Source organism: Falco peregrinus, chromosome 7 (genome assembly GCF_023634155.1).
Source record: "Falco peregrinus isolate bFalPer1 chromosome 7, bFalPer1.pri, whole genome shotgun sequence".
Taxonomy (NCBI): domain Eukaryota; kingdom Metazoa; phylum Chordata; class Aves; order Falconiformes; family Falconidae; genus Falco; species Falco peregrinus.
In genome coordinates, this window is record NC_073727.1 from 44,125,014 (window position 1) to 44,137,532 (window position 12,519).

General features: G+C 42.8%; 1 protein-coding gene across 2 annotated transcripts in view; it reads right to left on the reverse strand.

Moving 5' to 3' along the window:
- SCAF8 (SR-related CTD associated factor 8) overlaps positions 1–12,519 on the reverse strand; it is a 167,089-nt gene that overhangs the window by 61,580 nt on the left and 92,990 nt on the right. The window contains exon 21 of one of the 2 annotated variants that reach the window (XM_055810287.1): positions 6,530–7,683. The exons of the other annotated variant lie outside the window; for it this stretch is intronic. The gene's annotated coding sequence lies outside the window, so the exon portion shown is untranslated. Of the gene's footprint in view, positions 1–6,529; positions 7,684–12,519 lie in introns of those variants that run through there. 2 annotated transcript variants of the gene reach the window in all.

The window sequence follows — 12,519 nt, forward strand, 5'->3', positions numbered from 1 at the left end:
TGAATATTTAGGACTAACCGATTCCAATCGACTTAAGCAGGGAAAGAACCTGTTACATTGCTGGACAGACTCAAATGACACAGATATCTTCATCATCCAGGACACTCTTTTCTGCCTTTAATTTTGACCTCTACACTGGCTCACAGCAAGTTCAGTTACACAGGGATGTTATTGTGATCTAGACAAGGGCTGCCACATGTGGCAAAGAACCACGGTTTTCTGCATAGCAGAAACGCAGTGCACTGCTCTGCACTGATCTATATTTACCACCCCGAACCAAGCTTTGGTCCCACAGAAGTTGGTGGAAGTTTTGCCATGGACTTAAAGAGGCAATCGAATTACAGGAATTCAGTCTAATTCTTAGTGCAAATATCTCCTATGAAACAGTGTAGGCACATGTGCTGTACTATTATGAGAAGAGATAGTGTAGTGATTAAGTACAATAAGGGCAGGACCTAGAAAGCAATTCATCACAGAACTAATTTGCTATGCATAAGTTCTATTGATTGCCTCTGCCATGGCACATGGTGCTTTCCAATACTGCTTTGATTCATCACTTAATATATGTTGTTTAGTGCTCCTGAATTTATGCCTATGAATAAAGAGGGGGGAAAAAAAAGTCTGTCTCTGGGTTGGAAGATCTTAAAAACAAACACAGAAAAGAATGACAACACAAAAAAATATAGCCTTGTCATTGACTATATTTTCTAAACTGTGATGTTTGGGAAATCTAATGTTCTGGCCCGGAGACTGGATGGGATGGGATGGACTGCCCTTGATGAATCACTGCTCCTTGCAGAAGTTGATTGTAAAGCTGCCTGAGAAGTGGAGCTGGAATAGGAATGAATATCCTTCTCTTTGGAGATTACCTTAACAGCTAAGTAAATTCCATGCTCTTCTTACTGTAACAGTACTTGAAATCACTTATGTGAAGTTAAGCTGCAATACTGAGTAAAGAAATGATAAAAATTTCAAAGCAATGCTAACAAGTCTTTCTTTTACTCTGTCACTGCAGTAAACACAGGGAGGCTGTGAGAATGCCCATGGAAAAAGCACTGGCTGATGTACAGAATACACACTCTAAAATTAAAGGAAGGAAAAAAAAAAAGTTATTTCCCTTGAGTGCCTTCCAGATATAGATGACAATAGTTGTTCATACTCTGCAGGGATGGTTTTACTTGTGCTAGAGTTCCTGCTTCCCCTGCTGCGCAAAGGAGCTCTTTCAGCAAACATAAGTGACAAGTCCCATCTCTGCCAGCTTGTGGCTTGTCTTTGTCAGACAGTCTATTCCTCCAAGTCTGCAAGTGCTTCAGTTCTTACCCAAGCTAAAGAAAGCCAAGGTGCTTAGCACTTCACATCGGCCATGGAGCAACAAGCACGATTTTGGGCAGGGCAGGACTTTCATCAGAGGAACTTCAGGACAGCACTAACCAGTTGCTTAGTGTCACAGCACTCTCCAAACTAGCCGGCTGCAACAAGGTCTTTTACCATCACATACCAACATATTCTTCACGCCAGTCCCTCTGCTGCCTTCTCCTAGTCTCTCCTCTTCCAGAACACGTGTCCTCTCCCTGCTTCTTCCTCAGCTGCTCTCTCTCCATTGGCTCTCAACCACCTAAAAGAACAGCCAACAGCTGCACCTCATCTACATCAGCCAACCCGCCACCCCTGAATCCAGCCCACAGTTGCATATTATCAATGCTAATTAACCCAGTTTCATTCCTCTACAGCTTAATATACCCACTGGGGGTGGGGGGAGGGCAAGGCGTGGCGTGGCGTGGCGTGGCGTGGCGTGCATATATGTGTGGCATCAGACAGGGTCTCCTGGCTGGAAACCATGACTCGAGCTTTGCTGGACTCACTTTTATGTCCTGACTTTTATTTTGCAGTTCTTTTGTTGACAAACAATAATAATAAAACCAAATTCAACCAAACAGCAGATCCTTGTCTGGGCCTCATGAAGGTTATTGATTAGAAATCCATCTGATAAAAGCTGCTGTAAATAAGGCTTTTGGGAGGAGAATTCCTGAAACTGTCCAAATCTGTTATCGCACAGGGCACTTCAGTGTCACAGCAAAAGCAAGATTAACAGAAATGTTTTACAGCACTTTTGTGCTAAGAATCTGATCTGGATCTCACATATATTTTTGGCTATGTGCACAAACAAGTAAACACTCTTCTGGTTTTGGCTAGCTTCTGGAATTTTACTAAAGGCGATAGTTTCAAATATTTAGTTTCTAATTTTCCAGTTTAACTGTATTTAATAGGAAGCTTTGTGCCTGAAGAAGAGTCAGGGGCTTTATTTTGTTCAGTCTGAACTTACATATTTGGGATTTTAAGGAAAACACTATTGTTTGTCTGTCTACCACAGGTACAACTGAAATTGCTCTTTTTCTGACATCCACTGATTGTTAGAGCTCTGCACTTCCAGCTTCCCATAGAGACAGAGCACGAGCTCCCTAGTGCATGCACACCACGTGAATCCTGGAGGGTGGTAGCTGTGAAAGGTGTCTGGGGTTAGGTGACAGTGTGTGGGGTCATTCTGATCAGCAGGTCTGAGGTCTTCCTGATCCCCCACAGAGCACGTGTCAGCAACAGTCCCCATGTCAAGCGCAATGCTTCTGCCTGCACTGGGACATGGCCACCGTTTGAATGGTTAGGAAGCTTGACTGAAGCATTCCCACTGTGAATCCACCACACACTCCTTGGGAATTCAGTACAATAATCAATTATTGCTTTAAAAATGTCAGCATATTGCAAATACATCTAGCTTCAGTTTAGTTCCCATTCATTGCCAGCTATAACAACAATGACTGGGCTGTCCCCAGGAGTAACGACGAGCCAGGAGAAGCTTTCTGTCTCCTGCCGAAGCTCAGCTGCCATGAACTGTGCTGTGCGGGGCCACAGGTGGGCAGCGCCTTCTGGCCCGCAGGTGCTCCGGCTGCAGCTCCCGGTAGGAAGGTCAGGCAGGGCACGGCTCCGCAGCCAGCACTCGGAACATTTAATTCAGCTGTTTAGGTCAATCCTGAATCTACATGTTTCCCTGTAAGCTGGAAGGTGGCAACGTTTTTTTACAGGTTTATTCCTTTAAAGTTGATCAAACTGTTTTCTGCTTATTCTCAGCAGTAGTAACAAAAAAGGTAGAAAGTCTTTTGAAGCTGTGCTGGCAAAAGGGAGACTTGGTGGAAAGCAGAACTGGTGTGAACAGCACATTCTCCATTTTCAGTGCTGCTTTGCAATTTTCTGACTTTGCCAGTTCATTACTTAAGTTTGTTTGTGAGAGAGTGGCTCTTTTAACCTAAGTAATCACATGGGAAATTCTTGGTATCTACGGGGGTTTCTCAGTCAGGTTCGCTATTGGCCTTTACGAGCGCTGTTAATTCTGCCCATCGCTTCAACTTCCAGATCTGCCGGGGGTTTAAGAAAACTGACAACATCTGGGAAATAAATTCATAACTGATGGTGAGTATTTAATGAACCCTGCACCTCGTACCCAACACCCAGAGCCGCTGCACATCACCACCTATGGAGGGCCTTGTGCAGAGCCCAGTGACACACCACAGAAACTTTCCTTCTTTCTAACGTATGTAGCCAGGAGCATGCTCTCTCCCACTGACCTCATCAGCAAGACTAACTTCAAAACCAGACACGACCTCAAGAGCATCATTTACCATTAGGAGGGAAAGGTGCCAGCCAAGCCAGAGAAGAAGACAGCCTTGAAACTGGCCAAGAACTGACCCAACCCAAAGTATGAAGATGACCCTTCACAGCAGTTCCCGGGAGGTAGGTAGGGTTATCATATGCAGTAATACAAATTAACTGTTTCTTGGAAGATGGAGAGGGGTCAGGTCAGATACAGGGCTCTTGGAGAAGCTGAGGTGAAGCTGCTGACAGAGGAGCTCTCCTTGCATAGAGGGCAAACACAACAGGGAGTGAGAAAAATCGCACTAATAACTTTTTAAGATGTTGGCTTCCTTACAAGGTTATAATTAGCTTTGTTCATTGTTGACTGCAGTGCAGCAACTTCTTGTGAAATATCAGTGAAGTTACCTAACTGTCTGGTGACTTGGCTTACCCACTTATATGTTAGAATAAAATGTATGCTACCTGGAAACTTCTGTGAGACTCCCTTATTTAGTATTTGACAAGTATTTTAGGATTTCTAGATGAAGGTTGCAACAGAGAATTTAAAAAGTAAGTCAGATAATTGCTTATGAAATGTCATTGTGGTCATAGTTTCTCAAAAACTTGGGCTTTTTTGAGTAATAACTAACAAACAAATGTCGATTTGATAGCTGACTGTTGGGGTTTCCCTTGTATGAATAGGATGAACCAACAGCAGCACGTACACACACACGCAGTTCAAACCCAGGGGATTGTAACTGTAAGCAGTCTAAGGTGGGCTGATATTTGTAAAAGCCTGTGCTATCACAGCAATGCAGACTGGCAGCAGGAACGTAACTGCAGTTGCAGGTAAGACTTCATGCGGTCAGCTGTAGCAGAGACCTGCTTATACTTTGTCACCAAAATCCCTGCTGTGACCTGAAAAGTCAACTGGTTCTTAGATGTCTAATACCCAAACAACTCTGGACAAAAGACCTGTCTCTAAACCTACGATTTATTTCAGGTCTGGGCCCTGAACAGATGTTCTTATTCTTGGAATGGATTATTGTCTGCTAAGGAAATGACTTAAGACCATCTTATTTCAACATGAACTGCATACATATTACATTCAGTCAGCAAAACCAACACTCTTGCCTGCTAAACCACACAGTCCATATCAAGTATTTGTTCTAATTGTGCAAATACTGAATTGCTCCAAGTCATCAAGTCAGCTAACACTGTTTGTAAAGCCAGCACAGCCCTGATTCAGATGTTTCAAGTTGCCAGAAAATAATGACTTTTGAAACTTTCCTTTGAAGCTGACTGAAGAGACGGGTGCACTGCAGGTCTCTCCATATTCATGTCCCTTCACAAAGAAGGGCTTGTCCAAACGGGGAGGCTTCTTAAAGGGGGATTCATCCAAAGAACAAAAAGCTCCAACCTCTGCCCTTACCAGAGTGCTGAGAGGTTTGCCTATTTTGTTGTGATTTGTTTTTTAATCGCTCCTTCAACAGATGGGCAACAGCCACACATCTCATCAGAAAAGTTCACCCAACAGGACACTCAAGCTTCCAGCAGCCTCTGGTTCTGCACAGACAAAAAGCGGTTTCTCCAGAACAGGCCCTGCTCTCGGGGCAATTTGTTTTGACATTCAAATTCAAACTGTCCCATGGTCAAGCTCAAGCATTTACAGTTCTGGTGGGTCCAGCTGGCCATGTCCTGAGCTTACACCTCATTAATAGCTAAAGGTCTGCTAGCACAGGAGCTTACAGTGCCCTGGTACTGCTACGGCACATGGCTTTCACTCCTGTGAAAGGTAGAGGGACCGGAAGGCATGGTTCCTCCATCAGTGTAAGCACACCTAAAACTAAACTGCTGATAAAAAAGTGTCTGCTCCCACCCTCTCCCTGGCGTCAGAGCTGGCACGAGAGCTGAACTCTTACACTGGCACATCTTCAACCAGACCAGGAAGCCTGACAGGTGTGCAGCTCTTCGAGGGAGGTCACAGGCAGCTGTGAGCTGGGCAGAAGGGGAGGACAGGGCTGCCCCTTGTGAGCCCGAGCACAGCCATAGATTATTTTCAACTGATCGGGGCACTGCACTGAGACACTCTTGTCCGACCCTATTCATGCTTAAACACACTGGTATGGACTTCACAGCGGTGACCGCTTTGCTGTCCATATGCTGCTACGTAAGATGCAGAACAGTGACATTCAGCTAAGAGGTTTCAAAAGTCGGGCATGCTCTGCTGACATGAGCTCAGATGTTTGCTGTAAGCTAGCATCAGTGGGACAAAGCCCTGCCTACAGTGCAGCACGGGCAGCCTTGTCAGGACCACGTTAGTTTTTGAAATGCAACGTGCAATCTTTGCTCACACATACTTAATTGCTACATGAGGAACATTTTTATAGTTTAAAATTTTGCCTTCCAAGAAGAAAGTAAGGAGGAAGGAGAAAAGTTTTAGACTTTTAAAAGCCATTTAGTGGCTTTTAAACTCTGATGTACATGTGTTCAGCACAATATATCACACACATAGCAAATCAAAGCCAGATTAGACTCAGCTTTTCTGCAGCTTTTTCCTCCAATACCTTTCCAGGATTACTAATTAATAGAGACCAGATGTCAAATACTTCAGTATAGCCTTAAATCTGGAATGCAAAGAACCCAATCTCCTTATTGCCCTGGAGCATCGTGTGCAAATTGAATTTAAGAATGACTATTGATTTGTTAACATTTTGTGTCCCTCTGCCCTTTAACCTGTTGTAAATAATGATACAAAGGAGAACAAGGTCCAACCATACAAATACCTTCCTCTCTTAACATTTTTTTGCCAAATCGTCTTCTAAACAGTGATCAGCAATAAGCAGGATTCCAATCAAAGACTTGCAGATAGACATCAAAATAGATAAAGTGATGAGAAACAAAATTTTTAATTTTGATCTTTATTATACAGGCCCAAAGCTGCGGTCACCATGCAGTTACACTGTAATGGGGATGACCTTGCTGAAAGGATCTCACTAAACAAATGTAAAGGGACCACAGACTACAACATTCCAAATAACTGGCACTTTAATTTTTTAAAGAGTAAAAATAAATAAAGGAATGGCAAGTATGTCCTTTTCACATATGGTGGGGCATATACATATTCCTTCTGTTCTATAGCTATTCAAGAGACAAAATTAGCAAATACTGCCTGAAAACACAGACCTTTCATGTGAGGGCTCAGCTAACTTAGCTGTTTCTCTCCCCCTGCCTATTACATCAAACACACATTTGGATAGGTGCATATGCCAAAAAAGAAACTCAATGTATTTTTTTTGTATTTCATTTCTACTTCCTGCCCTTTCCTCCTCCTTTCAGGACACTTAACAGGAAGTAACTGGAGACGTCTACTCAAGTAACAGTTGTGGATCTTTTCCCTTCTAGTTTTTCATGATATTCCAATAATTTAAAGATTCATCACAAATCTAAAAAGGTTCAGGTGTCTCGCAAGGAGTTCATTATTTCTGGAATACAGATAGCCACAGTGAAGAGCTGCACATAGACTGCACACATAGTGTTATTTAAAAGTGGTTATCTTTAAAAAAGCAAAACATTTCTTAAAATTTGTAGATCAAAACAAAGCATGTCTTATTCCCTATAGGATTTTCTTGCAATCTGTTCTTCAATTATTTGCACTAGGAGATGCTACAAATGGTATTAGTTACAATATACAGTCCACTGTCATCTTCTGGTCCAGCAGAAGAACCTGTCTCTCCGATGGACGCAAAATTGTTCATCTGAGCAGATCATCCTCAACAGCACAAATATGGTCTAGAAACTCATAGAGTTCATGGTTTTAATTTATAAAATTAAACCTGCCCCAGACAGGTAATACTGGTATGTAAGTTTGCCATCCCTGGGTTCTGTCAGAAACGGGGTACTGAGGTGCTCAGAGCCGTCTCAGTCTGCAGCGCTGGGATCCTTCTGGCACTTCAGACCCAAGATGCGATGTGATGCACGCTAGAACATGGGCACACTTCTCACTTAACTCTGCAGAGCCCGGGACATGGTAAGCTGCCAGAACCTCCTTCATCTTGCCTGTTGATAAAAGGAACAATAACTAGTCATCACTGGTTGCTGGAGTGTAATTTTTAGCCCTATAAATGAGACTTTTTTTTTTTTTTTTTTTTTTTTTACCAGGCAATAGCAAGTGTTTCATAAATAACAGATTTGGGATAAAGTTTACAGTCTCTCTGTTAGCCACAGGATGCTTATGAGGGAGAAAGGTACCTTATACTGCATGGTTCCTAAAATATTATCCAGAGTTAAATATACCATTATTTTAAAAATATTATTAATTTTCCCTTTTAGTGTCCAGTAGCTTAGTACTTTAAAATCTTCATTAAAATATTATGTCTGTAAATAATATTTTTTTATAGCAGATGTGCTGGCTGGAAGTGCTGTATTGTCTCTCACACACTGTATGCAAGATATACTGTAAACAATTTAGAGGATTAATAAACAATTAATGAGTAAGAATCCAACAGATTAATAAATGGCTTACGTAAGTTTGGGGTAGAATTACCTCTAATACATATTGGTCATGTCCATTATGTATTGATAACAGTTATTAATCGTAACAACTGCAAATCCTTCATAAATGACTCATTGGCTAGGCTTCACAGAACCAAGGGTCAGAAAAGACCACTACATTATCTACTCTGATCTCCTGCCAATTCAAATTTTTCCAGGTAGTCCTCTGTGAAGTCCAGGGACTTTGGTTCTCAGAAAATCAAACTCATAGACTGAGAAGCGGAAAGACTAAGAATACGCCTCCAATATATATTAAGAGGAAAGACTAAGAATACACCTCCAACATATATTTGCTGCAGACCAGGTAGAAGCAGAGGGAAAGGTACCTCTGGAGGGTGATTCACCCGCTTCTTAGGTAATCTCTAAAAGGTGTCCATCTTTTTTCCATGGACTGTAAGCAGACTAAAGACCAAACTTTCTTATGGCTAGAATTGAGTGCTTTGTGTCCTACCACAGGTATCTGACTACGTTCACCTATTTATTTCACAAAGACCATTCAGAAAGCCATCACATCCTAGCAGCTTTCAATCAATACTGACAGAGGCAAAATCTGAAAAAATGTAATTGCTTCAATCTAATGTAAATACAGAAGTCATGCAATAAATTCCAGAACTAATATTGTTTTTTTGCTACATACCCTGAAATTTTGTGGAGATATCCAAGGTACTTTTTGCATGTATAATTATTATCCTTATCACATAGAGAAAAATCACTAAAGGAATAGAGCTAGCAAGTAATTTGAGAGATCTCTTCACCCATCCCTGACCTACACCATGCCTGCTGATGTTTGTCTAACCTATTTTTAAACATCTGCAAGGCTGAAGACTCCACTACTTCCCCCTAAACAAGCCAGTTCAGGGCTCCACTCTTCCTTGCCACTTACATTTTTTTTCCTGATGCTTACACTAAATCATCCTTGTTGAGATCTAAGCCTATTATTGCTTTCCAGTGCCGACAGCATACAAGGCAGCTAAACCCCTTCCTCTAGAAAGCCACCCGTTGCTATACGAAGGCTGCCATCATGCCTTCCTCTCCTCCTCTCACCTCTAAACAACCCTTCAACCTTCCCTTGAAGGCCCATGTGTTTTAGATCTCTGAGCCCACTTTGCTTTCTTGTTGGATTCCTCTTGAGCTGCGTGCCTGCAAGTATATAAAGCTCTTCCACCGAGGCCTTATCAGTACTGAGTAGAGCAAAATAATTACATTTTGTACCTTATTGCTCCCGTTCCTATAGCCCACAATAGCACTGGCCTTGTTTGCAGTAGCGCAACATCACTGGTGCATGTTCTGCTTGGGATCATTATGACACCAGGTCTTTTCTGCAGAACTACTGCTTGGCTAGTTGTTTCCCATCTGTATTTATGTGCAGCTGATTATGTCAAGCTAGATCTACAGTTCTGCATTTGCTCTAACTTAACTGCTGGAAAGCTGTTATTTTTTAGGCTACTCCACTACTTTACCAAGGTCATTTTCAATTGCCTTGCTTCCAATATGCTTGTTCTGTGCCATGAATTTATTAAGTGTACTTTCTAACCTTTCATCCAAGCTGTCAGTGAGAACACTGAACAGTACCAGAACAAGGGAAAACACTTGCAGGACTGCACTTAATGGTGTATCATTGAAAACTAGTCTATGCATATGTTTTCCAAAGCATTTATGCACTCACATAATAATAATTTAATCTAGCCCAGTTTCCCCAGCACACATGCGAATAATAACAACTGAAATATTTTGCCATACTGCCTTGTTCAAATAAAACAGATAATACTAGTAAATATCTTTTAAAATGAAGTGTTGTATACACTTCGAAAATGAAAGCATTATGGAGGAAAGATTTCAAGTGAGAATACAGTCTTGCTGACAACTGATTTCATATCCATATTGCTACTTCTATGAAGTATGTGCTCTACTGGAATATTGTTCAATTTAGGCTTAATGGAAGTCTTTCATAGCCTCTTAAAATTGAGTTTGTTCAGTGGAAATCTCCACTGAGAAAGCAACGAAGATATACCACTACAGTACCTCCTTTGGAAATAAATCAGTTGCACAGCTTCACAAAACTCCAAGCTGCAAAATTAATTTACTGTTTATCTTGCATAAGTTCTTGATCAGAAGTATAATGAATGAGAACTGCTAACACCAACAGGACTGATCATACTGAGCCTTTCAAAGAAAGGATTACCATTTACATTAACCTTCATGGAGACACAAGCCAATTCCACAAATACAGGAGGCACAGATCACTCTTCTTACCTGATTTGGGTTATTTGGAAGACCTTTTCTACTTCTCACTCTATGATATATTCTGTTCATGCTATCTGAGCTACTCATAAAAGTGAAAAAACTAATTTCCTGAGGTGGAGACAGAGGCCCCTGCCCAGTGATATACAATATTGTATTTTCAGTTCTGGACTGCAAGAATTGGAGTCCAGCAGAAGCTGAAACACAAACTAGCCAGTAAATATGACACAAAGACCACCTTCAATTAACAAGAAATTTGATCTGTTTTGATATTTAGGGATATATCCCATTGGATTTCCAGAGAAAAGAAGAGAGAGACTGACTTTCCTCTGAAAAAATGTGGTTACAGAGAGACAAAAGCAAAAAGAGTACACACAAATACTTCTGACTTTCTCCAGTGGAAAAGAAGGAAATAGGAGAAGGAAGGATGGGTGAGGCAGCCAGAGCCAGGACCACTCGTGACGCACAGCCTGCTCTCTGACTGCCGAGGCAGGGAAGGATTCCCACAAAAAACTCACTTGTTACGGGAAGTCAGAAGTCCCGAGTCTGAGATAAACCAGATGTCTGCACCTCTCTGAGAACAGCTCTAGGGATTTTAAATTATAAAGATTTAAGAGACTTCAACAAGAATTGCAGACATCCATATACCAAAACTACCTTCGCCTTTTTGTCAGAGTCAGGGCTAGGATTTCCAGCCTTTCCTTTTGCCAACAGTGAAAGGGAAAGACAGTCAAACTGCTCAGAAACACAGCGGAGAGAAAACCCAGGCAGCAGCTCGCTCAGGAGCAGAAGAGCTGATACCCTGTTGACATGGAAAGGTGTACATGTCACCATGACTTCTCTCTTTGAAGATCCTCATCGTTCTCGTTGTGATCCAGAAGCTAAATCTGCTCAGCTTGTCTACTTTGCAGGCAAGGAAAGGTGAGCTGCTGAGGGGTGAACTCTGCTTTCCGTGCACTGGCATCACGACACAGTCATCTCCTGGCAGAGAAGGGGGACAAGGGGGGCTGCACTACCCTGCTTGGTGGTTGAACCGTCCTGTCTCTGTGTGGATGTGCAGACCTTGCCTATGACACGGGAATGGGCTGCACGTGCTTTGAAGAGCCCTGAGCTCCAACACGCGGATAAGAGACTGTTCCATTCCTCCAACACCACTGAAAGCTGCGTATGAGGTCATCTCACTGTTTCCCAACCCAGAAACATGGACCTCATGATATCCCTCTGGGGAAAAGGAAGGAAGAGGAATGGCATTGGCCTGTTGGCACCGGCTGGGTCCTGCCACCACAGTAGGACGTGTGTCGCAGGCCCGTGGGTAGGCCAGGCTGCACGCAGCCACAGCCCGTGGCGCGTCAGGCACAGCCGGGCACATGGTGCCAGAGGTGTGCCACATCTGCGGGGGAAACAAAGTGGATGGGTTGATACTACTGCCACCTGAAACCATCTCGGCTGGAAATGCAGACAATTCCTCTGCAGTAAATCTACAGTGGTCCAAACCCCTTGTATAATACTGCTGCATGCTTTTGGAACATCCAGTGCATTTTTTTCCTGAGTGACTGCTGCTTTTCTGCAGCGGCTTAAGTTGCACACTAAGACACAGTTCCAATGTGCACAAAATCTCTCCTTACACCTCAAACATCGAGTAGGGGAGCGACTCCAGTCACGTGGAACAGGATGGGGGGGGGGGGGGGCACTCACCTCACCTGGGGTGGGTACCCAAGGATGGGGCTCAGTTATCTATGCTTAGGTGTCTAGTGCCTTTTCAGCTGCCCTAAATGTTTCCTGCCTCATCAGCATAGGATCGAACCATCACATCTTTAACGGCACTAGACATTACTGTTCAGGCAAGCAAACCCACGATAAATGTCACATACCCAGCCAGAGTTATCTGAAGCCAGTCAATGATGGGAGGAGAATTTGTCCCATGCTCACCTGTTAGTCTGTCTAACACAGGTGGCAGAAGCAGCCTTGAGAGGGGTGTGGGTGTCCCCCGTGACTGCATAGCACTTGCTCTGTACTATAGAGACAATACAGTCTAAATGTTTTGCAATGGTAAAGTGAAGTGAGATGAGTCACAAACATTTTTTCAAGAGCAGAAATAGG